Raw genomic sequence first — 14,685 nt, 5'->3', positions numbered from 1 at the left:
TAGGTCTAGGCTGTAATTTCCCTCATCATATATTCACATGAATCGTGTGGGGTGGGGAGGGTGGTGGTCATTTGTTTTGTCTACCTTTGAAACACTGAGCCATGGAACACCTATTAGTACAGGGGCGAGTACCCCACAGGATCTATTTCAGAGGAAGGGGTATTTGTCTGCAGGTTGGCCCTCTCCATTGTCTTCTGCAGTGAGAGAAATCTCTGCCACAAATGAATGCTGTTGTTGAATGAATGCTGTTGACATTTCTCACGTACTGAATTGCTGTAAACCCCCCCTGCTAAATATTTAATACAATGAAGCTAGGATTTTTGCAGCTATTCAGTGTGTATGTGAAAATGTCAGCCTCTACAAAAGCACTTTCATTTACAATACATACGGGAAATAATAATGCGTTGCACTTCTCTAGTACCTTTCATTAAATGTTCTCAAAGTGCTTTACAAACATTGATTAATTAAGCTGCCTAACCCCTGGCAGGTAGGTACGTTTTGCTATACCCATTTTACCAGTGAGAAACTGCAGAATAGGGACCTGGTTCAAAGTCACAGAGCAAGTCAGCAGCTAAGATGGGAACAGTCTAGTTAGGAAGGATGCCCTTGTGGTTGAGGCCCAGTCCTGTGCTGTAGAATTTTGTTTAGTTTCTGGCTTTGCCACACAGGGCCGGCTCCAGCATTTCTGCCGCCCCAAGCAAAAAAAAAAAAAAAATCCGCGATCGGCGGCGGCAGTTCAGCGGCAGGTCCTTCGCTCCTAGAGGGAGTGAGGGACCTGCCGCCCCCGAATTGCCGCAGGTGCCGCCCCTCTCCTTTTGCCGCCCCAAGCACCTGCTTGTTAAGCTGGTGCCTGGAGCCGGCCCTGTTGCCACAGACACTCTCTGTAATTGTGGGCAAGTCACTTTTTTTTTCCCCCCTTGGTGAAATCCTGGCTCTACTGAAGTGAGTGACAAAATTCCTATTAATTTCTATGGGGCCAGGATTTCACCCTTGGTCTCAAATCCCCATATATAAAATGGGGATAACAACATTTTTCTACCAAACGGGGTGTGGTGAATATAAGTCCATGAATTCTTGAGAGGCTTTATGGTGGTGGGAGCCATGTGATTAAGTACCTAGCTAGATTTCTGACTCCTCTCTGCTCTAACCACTAGGCAACACTGACTTAGAACTGGAAGATTTTGGTCCTTTACCTACTACTTCACCCCCCCCAAAATTGTTTAAATAAGCACACCAGCCCAGAACCTCTGCTCCATCTAGCCCAGCATCCTGTATCTGACCATGGCCAAGACTAGATCATTCAGAGGAAGTACAAAAATTCCCACAGTGAACAATTATGAAATAACCATTTTGCTAGGCCAATCAGACCCCTGACCCATGTCCAAATGCCTTTGTTCAACACAAATTGCTTCCATGTCTTTACTAATCAATTTAGTACAAGGCAAAAATGTATCCTGGAAATATGTAGCTTGATTCTTGCATTGTTTAAAATGCATCAGCACCTTTCTGATTCGGAGTCTGGGAACAGATTTGTCATTCGTTTCTCCATACTTTGGCATTTCCCAGCTCTTGTAGTTGCTAAGTCATCTAACATCAGCTTGACTTAATTGCTTATCACTACTGCTCAAAAATCTTTTTAATAGATATTCCACTGGCCTGACAACACTAATACAATGGTGTTATCATGCTTTAAATGGTATGGGGAACAGCTGCCAATTTTATCTCTGTCTGATTCTTTGCACACAGTAATACTGATCCTGAAATATCCTAGGTGCTTCTTGCATAGTCCTTAGCAGCCTTAACTTCCATTGGTATATTATCTAATGTAGATGGATATTGACCTTTATTAGCTTGGACATTGAGGTCACTCAATACCTTATAGAAGGTGTTCAATACCTTGCAAGATCAAGCCCACTATTTCTGAGGGATGTGAAAAAAATCAATGTATGAGTCATATTGTGACTGGCATGTGCATGGGGGGTGGACACAGTGGGAATGGATGAGTCACAAGGAGTCTTCCCTAACTAGTATCATGTTCCAACCCCATATACTGCTCAGCCTCAGTTGCAATCCCTGTGTTTTCCTGCTTCCCTTTAGGAAGCCTAGTGGTACAGGCTAAAGTGGGCAGGTCTGAGGAATATCTATGGTCTTGCTCCCCATCTGTCCCATTCAGTGAAGCTAATGTATGCAGGGGGGAGGGGTTAGTATGTTGCACCCATAGGGTATGGTGCAGGATGCATGCATCCTATGTATGCCTGGGAGTTCAGGGTTGGGGGAGAAATTGTTTCTGCACTGCTGCCAGAGCTGGTAAGTAGCTAAAAGCCACAATGGAGCCCTATTCATGTAACACTACTATTAAATACACAGTAAATAGGTATTCACAACTGTATACCAAACAATGTATTAATATAGCTAGTGTATGTTAAGTTTCATACCTTTTAATGGATATTAGAATTAAAACCCAAGAGAAATGGACATTGGAACACCTATTAACTATAGAAGATGATATTAAAATATGTTTAATCTCTTGCCTTGTAGAAATGCATAATGCTCCTTTCGGGGGGGAGGGGTGTACACAACTCCCTTATGAAAATCTAAATGGTTTATTCGTGGACCTTAACCTAAAACATTATAGAGGAAAGATTGTTATTGATTTCATATTGAAGACCTGGGGCCTCATTCATTAATGTGGTGTTTAAATTAATTATTTATGGAATTAGCCAAAAAGTAGCATCTATGCAACTGTATGTGTTGCTATGAAACATGCCTTCACTGCCAAAATGAATGAATTTTTCACTGGCCCTTATGCTGTAAGGTCCTTTAAGGAAGGTTTTAGTTGCATTATTCAAGATTTTTGGCTTATTAATAGTTCTTGGATGAAATGCAGTAGAAACCTCCACCTATTCCAAGTGTCATTGTTATCACTGAATTACTAATCAGGGATTGCAGACCAAACCAGGAGTGTATATGCCAGTTATAACATCCACAGCATGGGCAAGAGAAATATTGCAACTTCAAGCTTAAGCAGAGCACTGAAAAATCAAACTTTATATAAATTACTTAGGTTTGTTTCAATAATAACAACAAAATAACTCACGCATAGTATCTAACCACAATAAAAGAGATCTACACCTAAGGTCTTCTCTGATGCTTCTGTCTAAACTCATTACTGTTAGCTGTTACATCTCTCTTGCTCTTAGGTACAATCTCAAGTAAAAGTACCCTTAGATTTTTTTTTTCTTTTCTTTTTGCTTTCTTTGCTCTGCTTTTCATTTTGGCTGTTGCCTCAAATAGAGATGGAGCAGCAAAGGCAGATTGTTGCTTTGCCTCCTTTCCATCCACTGCTTATATTTTACTCTATGTTGCTTTTGGATAAACGGCACACAGATGATTATTGGGACACTCTCCATGAGCTGCTATTGCTCTCCATCCACTTTCTAATAATAACAGCACTGTTTCCTTTCTCTGATTTCCTCCTCCTCCTCTCTCAAAGCACAATCGCTTCAAAAATATCCTCCTCTTCACCCCCTCATCTTTACCCTCTCACCTTCCCTCCCCACTGCACACACAATTATTACACTTTACATTGAAAACTGAAATTTGCTGTTAAATTTTCAGTCCCGCTGAATGGGAGAGATTGATACATTATCTAGCTGAAACTTAAAACATGAGTCATCTTTACAAAGGAAAAGCACTGAAATAAGGTCCTTTCCTTCAAGTGAAAAGTCACTAAGGAATCTTCTGGAAGTGGCTGTGTGGGGAGTTGGGACTCCTCTGAGTCCTCACTAGGCACTGATTCATGTTCTTTATAATGTCCTTCCCCTATTTGTAACACACAAGGGGTTCTCCAAACCAAAAAAGTCCCTTCCCCCCCCATTCCCCTCTCCCTTGAAAGAGAAGGGAGTCAGAGTAAAAGCAAAGAAAGGCAATGGTGATCTGTCTTAGACAGTCTGTAGGGGCTTGGCTTGTCACCTGGTATAGCATCTTTAGTTGGGGGTCTACCTCCAGCCCCTCTTCTTAAGGCACTAGGGTGCCCAGACAGCAAGTGTGAAAAATTGGGATGGGGGGTAATTGCCTATATAAGAAAAATCCCCCAAAATCAAGACTGTCCCTATAAAATCGGGATATCCGGTCACCCTATGGGGCATCCTGCTTTATAGTTGCTCTATGCAGTTTCAGGGATAAAGAGGCTTGAGATTCTCTCCCTCTCGGCTGATTTGTGTCTCTGAGGTACAGCAGTCTTTCCTATGGCAGTTTTTCCTTCCTAAGTGGTGGTGTTCTCTCCTCTTTCTCCCCCCACTCCCCCAGAACAAGCATTACAGGTGCACCTGATTAGTGCTGAATGAGCCCTGAAGAGCTTGTTAGTCTCCTCTGTACTAGAGTGAGGGTGTGCCCCTTCCTAGGCTGCCTGTGCCCTCCCCAGGTAATATGTTTGGTTTTTTTAAAATAATTATTCACAAGCACGCTGGATTAAAAAGTGACCAGTCTGGGGAGGAATTGGTTCTAGTGTTGCTTATGATTCAAGTGATCCAGAAGAACAGTGCAGAAAACTGTCTCCAGCCAACAAGAGCAGCAGCAAAGGTGGGAACTCTCCTCTGCTCTTCACCTTGGGGAGATATGAGTGAATCCATGAAGACCATTTCAAGGCTAACATTAAACACAGACAAGGCAAGTACTCTCTTTCCCCCCCCCCCCTTTTTCTAATGGGATATGGAGAGCCTAGATTTGTAACCATATGGACAAGAGACCAAATAGGACACACATTTCCTTCCTCCACAGGCAATGGAAATCAGTGAGATGCAAGAACAGCTCCACAGGAGTTACCCCAAATCCTCTGCCTGAAATGGGAATTCTTCTTTCTCATCTCCGTTCTCTCCCCTACCTAAGATAAAGGGGAGTTAGCGTACCACCAGTGCTTCAGTAACTCCCCCGGATCAGCTATGGGGGCAAGACTGCAACAAGAATTATAGATCTCTACCTTCCTATACTTCTTATTGGAGTAGCCTCTGTGGAGTTTGTGGCATGTCCCTCAGTGGTTATCCTAGTACCAGATCTTCCCTGTCTTTAAACCCCCTTGAATGAATCATCTGTGTGGGATTACCAAATCTTGCATAATAAGGGAGCCTCCATATCTGTGAAGCATGGTTCAGGATTTGCATTTTAGTGTGCAAAGCTACACTAACCCAACATTAGGGCTGCACAGGTATACTAACCTACAATGTAAAGAAATGCAAAAGTTAAAGTTCTTATTTGCATTTTTAACATTTTATGGCAAACACTGAAAAATGCAACTGTAGCAAGATAGGTAAGTTAATGCTGCTGTAAGAACTTTAGCATTTTGTCTTTATCTCCTTTTTAAGTGTTAATCTTGATGTTACATTGATGAAAAATCCCCCTTCCAAAGAAAGTCTTAATACAATACAGTATTATGGAAATGATTTTAAATACTCAAAATTCAGGAAGTGAAGAAGTTTTGTTACTATAGTAACATAAACAAGGCTACAATACATATCTTGTATGAGGTGCATGTGTGCATATTATGTATGTGATTAAATATATTAGAGCTTAGAAAATGTCTGTTTTCTTTATTATACATATGCATGTATGCTATACATTTAACTACATCCATACATATACAGGAAATGAATTATTTGCACTATATAGTGAATTTGATTTTTTGCGTAGGATGGAATGCCAGACTCACTGATTGTGTCATTCCTTTTTCTTGCGTTGCTTTGTTTATGATGATGTCCTTTGCTATTGTGTTGAGAGTCAAAACTGCTCCTTTTTCTTTTTTTAAGTGCTTTTCTACTCTAAAGTAATACTGCAGGAAAAATAGCAAGCATAAATCAGAACATCAAAGTAAGTCCCACCATGCCTACAGTGTACAAATAGCTGTTGATGAGTTTGCCATGCTTACTGAACTGAATAAATATAAAAGCTTTTCGTGTGCATTCCTATTTTCAGTCCCAATACAGTGCGTTAACCTCAGAATATCAAATTGAATCGGGTTCTGAGAAGAGTAGCCTGCAAAGCAGTTAGAATGACACTCTTCATTACACTATCTAGATTCAGGTTTCAGACAACCATAACTGGTGCTTTCACAACCTCTCACCTAAAGTCAGATAATGTACAGCCACCCAAATAAGTGACTGAATTCCCTGCAAGTGCTTCTGAACCTCTTGAAATGTGAAGTCCACAGAGGCCCTGAAAACTGAGACTGAAATTGTTATGAGGAGACTTTACTGGATGAAATTTTTCCTTGCCAGACACAAATAAACAGCTCTCAATAGGGTGCTCACCACACAGTGTGTCAGCGCCTATTATGCAGTCTGGTGCTGAGTGGATGTGTCAGCTGCCCATTAGACCACACTAAAATAGAATTGCTGGGAGCCTGAAGCATGAAGCATGATATTAGATAAAGTGATGAAATTTCACTCGATTAAAGAGCCAGGTCAAGGACAGTTACCTCAGGAAATTCCTTTTCTCCTAGAATATTCTCACAACTTTGATGAATTTATCCCCTTTTCTGCTTATTTTTGATTATCATTCAAATGATATGAATGATTAACTTTACACTCACTGGCTTCTGTCACATTTGGAATGATTAGAATCATAGATTTTTATTTTTGGGGGCGGGGGAGAGGAAAGCCAGAAAGAATTGACTTTGTTCCAGGTTGAAAGTTCTAGGGAATGTTGGATTGATTTGTTTAGAGTTGTTTTGAATTTTTTTTTCTTCTTGCAAGGTGAAAAGGAGTAGGGCAGCCTGAATTTTTTTTAGGCTTGTTGAAAGGTAGATATGAGCATTATCTGGAGAAGGAGGAAGTTGCTCCTTTTATCCATAGGGCAATGTATGCTGTAAGCAGAAATAGTTGGATCTGTTTTATTTCCCTGCCAGGAGTGGAAGGCTCACCTAGACAGACTAACATGCTGCAGATTTGATGTAGTATCTGTATCAGTTCATTGAAGGGCTGTCTGAAAAGGAATTAGTACTCACTGATAAATCTGTTGCACTGTTTTACAATTTGGTGATATCAGTCTCTCCCCATCTCCCTCAATTTAATTTTAACTAGCATCACAAGCTGATCTCAGACCTAAAAGGTTTTCAAAAGGTTAATTATCAGCACTCTAGGGATCAAGAGCTGGTTCCAAGGATAGACTCACTACTTTGTCATTTCTAAACAATATATATCATCCTGTGAATTGTTTTAATGCTTGATAGTCAGTGTATTCAAGCACCTCTAATTTGGTGGATGCATTTACACTTTGCAAATTCTGCTTTGCATCTAGCAACAAATTCTAAGAACTGAAGGCCATTTGTGCTGTTTGCATAAGGGTACGCTTATCCTAATGTACTATAGTTGCCAGGACTGGACAGCCACTGCGCACTGGTCAGTTACTAAGTTGCAGTCAGGAGGCATGTAGTGGAGCGGCAGTTGAGCTGAGTCAGGTTTCTTGGGTTATATACCAGCCAATCAGTGGGCTGCAGGGGGGACTGCCACTTGGCCCCTGCTGGATGGTACTTCCTGCCATGTCTAGCTTTACAGGGGTCTCCCAGTGGAAACACAGCTCGCTGTGGTGATGTGGAAACCTCAAGGCCCAGAACCTCCATCATTCTATGTTCTAGTCCTGCAGATGCTTACATCAGAGGTCCAAAACACTCTGCCTTTCAGCTGGTTTATAGGGCACTACAGTATTCTGGACCATTAGGATAATGGGTACAAAACATCTATCACAGGGGTTCTCAAACCCCTCAGGGGGTTGCCAGGTTATTACATGGGGGGGGTCGTGAGCTGTCAGCCTCCACCCCAAACCCCGCTTTTCCTCTAGCATTTAGAATGGTGTTAAATATATAAAAAAGTGTTTTTAATGTATAAGGGGAGGTTGCACTCAGAGGCTTGCTGTGTGAAAGGGGTCACCAGTACGTAAGTTTGAGAACCACTGATCTATCAGATTATAACATTTGATCACTACCAACTTGGACTGAATCATGTACTATTGTTTTATCAGTTCAGTAAATAAAATCTTAGATATACATTTCTTGTGCTGTGCAAAATTATCCTGAAATTTTAGAAACCTGGGCACAAAGTTGATTTGCCCACCCTTTTTTTCCCAATATCATTAATCGGAGAATCTTTTATTCACCTTCCAAAAAATATTTACCCATGGCAAATAGAATATGCAAGGGTGCAGTTACCAGTGGCAATACCTGCCCAGTGAATAGGTATATGAAAAATGTCCAGATTATTGTTACATAGATTTCAGAGTAGCAGCCGTGTTAGTCTGTATCCGCAAGAAGAACAGGAGTACTTGTGGCACCTTAGAGACTAACAAATTTATTAGAGCATAAGCTTTCGTGGGCTACAACCCACTTCTTCGGATGCATATTGAGTGAAACATATCGAGGAGATATATATACACACATACAGAGAGCATGAACAGGTGGGAGTTGTCTTACCAACTCTGAGAGGCCAATTAAGTAAGAGAAAAAAAACTTTTGAAGTGATAATCAAGGTAGCCAAGTTACATAGAGGTCATCGTAAAATATGAGACCTTAATTCAAGTCTAGGGAAAACTACCTTTCAGATGACAAATAACAAGAGTTGAATGTCATGTTAGGAGTAATCTAGGAGTCTCAATAGATGTAATCATTCTGCCTAAGCATACATTCAGAATGTTCAAAATTTACTGTATGTACTATTTTGCTTTCATTGATGGTGAAAATACAAGCTATAGCATGGGGAACAGAAGTGAAGAGAGGCAATTGTAATTGGTATTGATGTCTAATTGTTTCCAGTTCTGTTTGTAATATTTTTCTGCATGCAGATGATTGATTTATTTTCTGCCTTTTTGAAATGATTTTTTTTGAAAAAGCCATAACATCAACTTCTATCCAGTGTTTATTTTTGCCAGAAAATTAAGTCAACCTCACTGAAATTTTCTCATATAAACCACAAACGCATACACCAGCCCTTTATGAAGATGATGAATTTGTTACTATTCATCTGTGTGCGGTTAGGATTAAAGTAACATAATCCTTAAACAAAAGAGAGCAACATTTTGAGATGGATGGATCATAAAACCTCCTTTTCAAACACTCATTGAACTCGATTCCCGAAGCCTGTCTGTCACCAATACAGACAAAGCAACCTAAGGGATGCTTTGTTGATATTCTCTGTTTTGCAGTGCTTAGGATGCCTGCAGAAAATCTCCCGTATGTCTTCCTTTTTTTGTCTCTTGTTTAGCATCTTTCCATGAAATCCGAAGTATTTTGTGTACTTTTTTTTTTAACACATAATAATGTCCTTATGAAACAGGAAAAAGAGGTATTCTAAGAGCTGGTTGGCGGCAGCAGCAGGATGTTTCTGTCAAAGAGCCCATAGAAGGAATTTGATATGCTACTTCTCTGTTTTTTCCCCTTGCCATGAGTAGTGATTACATACTCGGTCTGCTAACTCATTTTGCTTATAATGAAAGATGTCAATTCCAACATTCTACCGCATTCAGTCCCATACACTGCACCATCACCATAGTATCTGTGAGCCCTGGCAATTGGAAAAAGAAATATAAATAATATTTACTTTAAAAAAATCCAAGTGTGGAGAAGTGTGTGTGTGTGTGTGTGTGTCGGGGACGGGGGGGTGTTTATATCACAAATAGGTTAGTCCGTTAAGTAAACTAATAGAGAAAGGGCCCCAAGTGAACCTTCAAACCTTTTGGGTTATATCAGGGTTAGGAATACTGGGAACAGATATTTAACTCCTTTCTTTCTCAGAAATTTCCTTTGAGAAGGTTTGAAATGACTCTGAACACATGCGGTAGGCGCGGATGTCTTTGCTATTTAATACTACAGTATTAATACTGGAGTAATACCATGTCTTAGCCTTTACCCTCTAATAGCCCTAAAATTCAGTTTGTGCAATGTGGGCTTTAAAGTTTCCTTGGACTTCTATATAGTTCAGCTGCCATGGAATTTGTCAGATTGGAGTCCAACAATTTATTGGCACCATCCTCAGTGGACCTGAGTCATGGGGGGGAAATTGTAGTTAAGCTGACACACAATCATGTTTGCAATTTGCATTACAATACATTTATGGCTTCACTTCAAGGATCAAGAGGCAAATCACCTTCTCCCACAGAGAATCCCATGGGAGAAAGTACAATTGACATGTGCTTTCTCTGAGTATTGGGATCAGAGAACTATGAGGCTCAGGGTGGTTGGCAGGATGTGGCATGAAAAAATGGCACAGAAGTGAAGTCGATGCCTATGATAGTCTGTGTAAGAGAGCTGTTAATTTAAATATATCTTTGCTTTTTTCCAAAACTTTTGAAAGCTGAGTTCCCTTAGTTTTGGCATTGCCTACGCTCTCCATGTTTCTCCACTTCATTTTTTTTAATGAAAGTTGAGACAATGGGGGAACAGTTGAGAGGTCAGTTCAAGCTTCCCCATCTCTGCTAGTTTTTCATGACCTCCTGGAGGGACATGGCCCACACTTTACAAAACACCCCCTCCCATGTATGGTAGCTAGTTTGAAATACTCATTACATTTAACAACATTTAAAAAAAAAAATCCAAACACTAGAAAGTATTTATTTCACTTCAAAGGCTAATTGTCTGAAAAGTTTTTTGTCAGGATGATCAGTTCTGGCCTAGAGGCTGGAAAAAAAGTATCCAAACCTATCAGAATATTATTTTTGTTACCCTTGCCTGCCATATTTGCTATTCTTTCTGCACATCGGGGTGGTTTGTTCCTGCACCCTCAATAAGGCTTCTTTAAAATACAGCCTGCTCTCCTGGACTCCTTTCCCCCTCATATTAGCCTCCCAGGGGATCCTGGCCATTAGTTCCCTAAGGGAGTCTAAATCTGCTTTTCTGAAGTCCAGGGTCTGTATTTTGCTACTCTCCTTTCTTCCTTTTGTCAGGATCCTGAACTCCACCATCTCATGGTCACTGCATGGGAAATGATTGCCTAGCAAGGAGTACTGCGGTAAGGGATCTGGGGGGGGGGGGGGGGTCATAGTGGACCACAAGCTAAATATTGGTCAACAGTGTAACATTGAAAAAAAAGCCAACATCATTCTGGGATGTATTAGCAGGAGTGTTGTAAGCAGGACACAAGTAATTCTTCTGCTCTACTCTGCTCTGATTAGGCCTCAACTGGAGTATTGTGTCCAGTTCTGGGGGCCACATCTCAGGAAAGATGTGGACAAATTGGAGAGAGTCCAGAGAAGAGCAACAAAAATGATTCTAGGTCTAGAAAACATGACCTATGAGGGAAGATTGTAAAAATTGGGTTTGTTTAGTCTGGAAAAGAGAAGACTGAGAGGGGACACAAGTTTTCAAGTACATAAAAGGTTGTTACAAGGAGGAGAGAGAAAAAGTGTCCTTTTTAACCTCTGAGGATCGGACAAGAAGCAATGGGTTTAAATTGCAGCAAGGGAGGTTTAGGTTGGACATTAGGAAAAACTTCCTAACTGTCAGGGTGGTTAAGCACTGGAATAAATTGCCTAGGGAGGTTGTGGAATCTCCATCATTGGGGATTTTTAAGAGCAGGTTAGACAAACACCTGTCAGGGATGGTCTAGATAATACTTAGTCCAGTCCCCTGTACTGATGGCAGGACTAGATAACCTCAAGAGGTTCCTTCCCATTCTATGATTCTATAGGGGGAAAGTGAACTGGAGACAAATGAAGGTAAGCGTCTAGTCAGAGCCTATTGGGGAAGGAGAGGACTCTGGTGATCTAGAGGGTCATGTAAGTTTTGTTGATTTCATATTAGTACAAAACTTGCTGAAGGTTTCTTGATGTTTATGTCAGTTCTGGGGTGTTGAACACAAACCAAAAATGATGCTCAATGGATACAAACCTGCCAGAACGGTCCATCGAAATCCACGTGCATCTAAGTGGGCGGACTTTGCAACTCTGATCACACACATTTGTCTTCAATGTATTTCATTTCTGGTTTTCTGCTTGTCTTTTTATGTTCTACAGCTTAGTGCACGTGTGTTACATGGAGCTGCAGAAACTGTTTTAAGCCAGCATCATGCAGTGATTAAATCAGGAAAAGAGAAAAAACAAAACATTTTTCTTGTATTGAATTTTTTTGCTCTGAATTTAGATTCTGTAGCTAATAGCCAGTAGCTGATTGAAAATGTTGGCAGCTAGTTCAAGAATAAGATTCTGGGGGGAAAAAACAATGCAGTAAAAGTCCATCACTCTGAAATGTTCAGGACTTTTATCTGAAGCTGGTTCCATCAGTTGCAGTACGCATCCATTAGTACCCCTGCAACTCCCTGTGCATTGAAATAACATATTAGCATTTAACCTGAAAAAATGAAGTTATTAAAAATTTACATAAAATTATGGAGTAAACTCCAAACAGGTCGCCTCAGAAATGTATAATTATGCTCAGCAGTCCTGTCAGCATACATAGAAACAATTTTACTTCTAATCATCTTCTGCTTTTATTCACTCAGGAATATATCATTAAAATCTCCACAGAACAATGAACCTTAATAGGTGCTAATGCAATTGTGAATTGTGGTAATTGTTACCTAAATTAATCTCTGTACTTTCAGTTCCTTGTTGGCCTATGCAAAAGTAGTGTGAAAAAGATGATGCAGAAACTGAAACTTGTATAAATTGTGTAAAGGGTTCATTTTATTTAGCAATATTTTATTAAAATCTCCTGGTAAACTGGCAAATTCTATGGATAAACCCATTAGGATCATTAGAAGTGATTTTACACAATGCTCGCTTATTAAGTTTCTCAAGTCTTTCCTAACTGTGCTACGTCTAGTAACTTGTGACTAGAGTAATATGGATGTATGTGTGGAAATGGGCAGCACGGTGTATATCTATCTCGGTCTGTACATATTTTTCTGGGTGTAAATGTGTACTCTAAATAGTTATACATTGTCTGTATACATGAGTCGTACTTTTTATTTATTTATTTATTTATTTATTTATTTTGTATATGGCTTTGCATAGGATTTTGAAGTGTCTTACAAACCCAAGCTAATGGATCCTCACAAAAAATTTCTACGATAGTAAGGGATATGTGAAGATCACATCACCCACCACTGAACCAAAGCCATCATTAGAGTGGAATGTAGCAGCTGCTTAATAGCACACAGCAACACTATAGATCTAGCTTACCACAGGGTGTGAAGAACTAGCCTACCTAACTGAAACTGTGGAATGAGGAATTTAGGTAGCAGAATGTAATTATCACATTCAAATTTGGCCAAGTGGCAATGTATACACCACCATGAGATATTTAAAGAGCAAAAATACAGATGAGGTGACCTTAGTCGTACTTCTGTATTTTACCTCAGGGAGGTGAGCTCTCTCTTAGCTCACCTAGAAGAGCTTGTCCCTCTAAGTTACATATGTCTTGGTTTAAATCTCATTTGCTTCAATTTTAGTGTGTCTTGTCATTTGATGGGGGTGGGACTCCCCAAATTGTGGTTTGCTGTTTGTTTGCCAACTCGTGTCCAGATGGGTAAGACCCATCCTCATTTCAGAATCAAATACCAAATCTACCTCCTGGCTATTATGATCCTCCATAAATTCTTGCCCTCCCCAGGCTTTTCCTAATCTCTAGTCTGCCCCCAAATCACCCACTCTATAACTCTCTACTATGGGCAGAAGAATGTTCTCCTGCAATGATCTTCCCACCCACTATAATAGCCTGTTTACCTAATTAACTCCAGTTTAGCACTTACCTCTTCTCTCTGACCTGTGACCTCTTCCTGACCCTTTTTCAAATCCTGCTCCCCCACCTTCCTGCAGTTTCCCTGTGCTCAGCCATTGCACCCTGTTTGGCCCTGCCTATCATATCTACATGTTACCTGTAAAGGTACATTGCAAACTACTTATTTGTTTGAAACTTTTGTATGAATGACATTATTATACACAAATAAATTGTATTGTACTGGACAGTATATTGTACTACTGGATTGTGTATGTTTTTAGACACAGCTGTTAAAAGGTTACTATTTTTTTTTTTTTTAAAAACTATTCCTTTTAATCACAGGAAAGCTTTTTTTGGTGGCTTGAGAGGAATATCGGCATTTACATTAGAGATGGGTGAACATAAAATGTATTGAACAACACACAGACTAGCAATGTTCTAGCAATCAAATATTTTAGGCAGAGGCGTAGCGAGCGCCCTCTGTACCCTCCAACCGGAGGGGGTCCTGCAAGGAAGGGGGCCCCTAAAAGTGGTAAAATAAATACCGCATTCCAGTTTCTGCATTGTAAGGGGCCCCGCCCGGACATATGTTCGGAGGGGGCCACGTTCTTTGTTGCTACGGCCCTGATTTTAGGTCATGTCCATGATGTTTCAACATCTTGTGCCCATCTCTGATTTGCACTAGAAGACCTTTGTAAGATATGCAAACTGTTGCTCATAGCTTTCCACAGCCAGCAACTGATATTTGAACTGATGCTGAGTAACTGTAACTCCTCCAGTGAGTCTTTGAAAACAAAGGGAAGCTTTTTCATTTCCCTTTCACAAGGCCTGGTGTCCAGCATCTCCTGGGGAAGAAAAGAACCCAGCACCCACATGTTTCACCAATACCAAAGACTTTTGAGACTTTCTGACCTCCAGAGAGATTGGGAAGTGAAGATAGTGGATCTCAGAAGCTAGATCTCTTCAAAGGGCTGGGTGGAGAAGTCAAA

The sequence above is a fragment of the Terrapene carolina genome, unplaced genomic scaffold, assembly GCF_002925995.2.
Source record: "Terrapene carolina triunguis isolate 2854851 unplaced genomic scaffold, T_m_triunguis-2.0 Scaffold113, whole genome shotgun sequence".
Taxonomy (NCBI): Eukaryota; Metazoa; Chordata; order Testudines; family Emydidae; genus Terrapene; species Terrapene triunguis.
Note: the sequence above shows the minus strand (reverse complement) of the source record.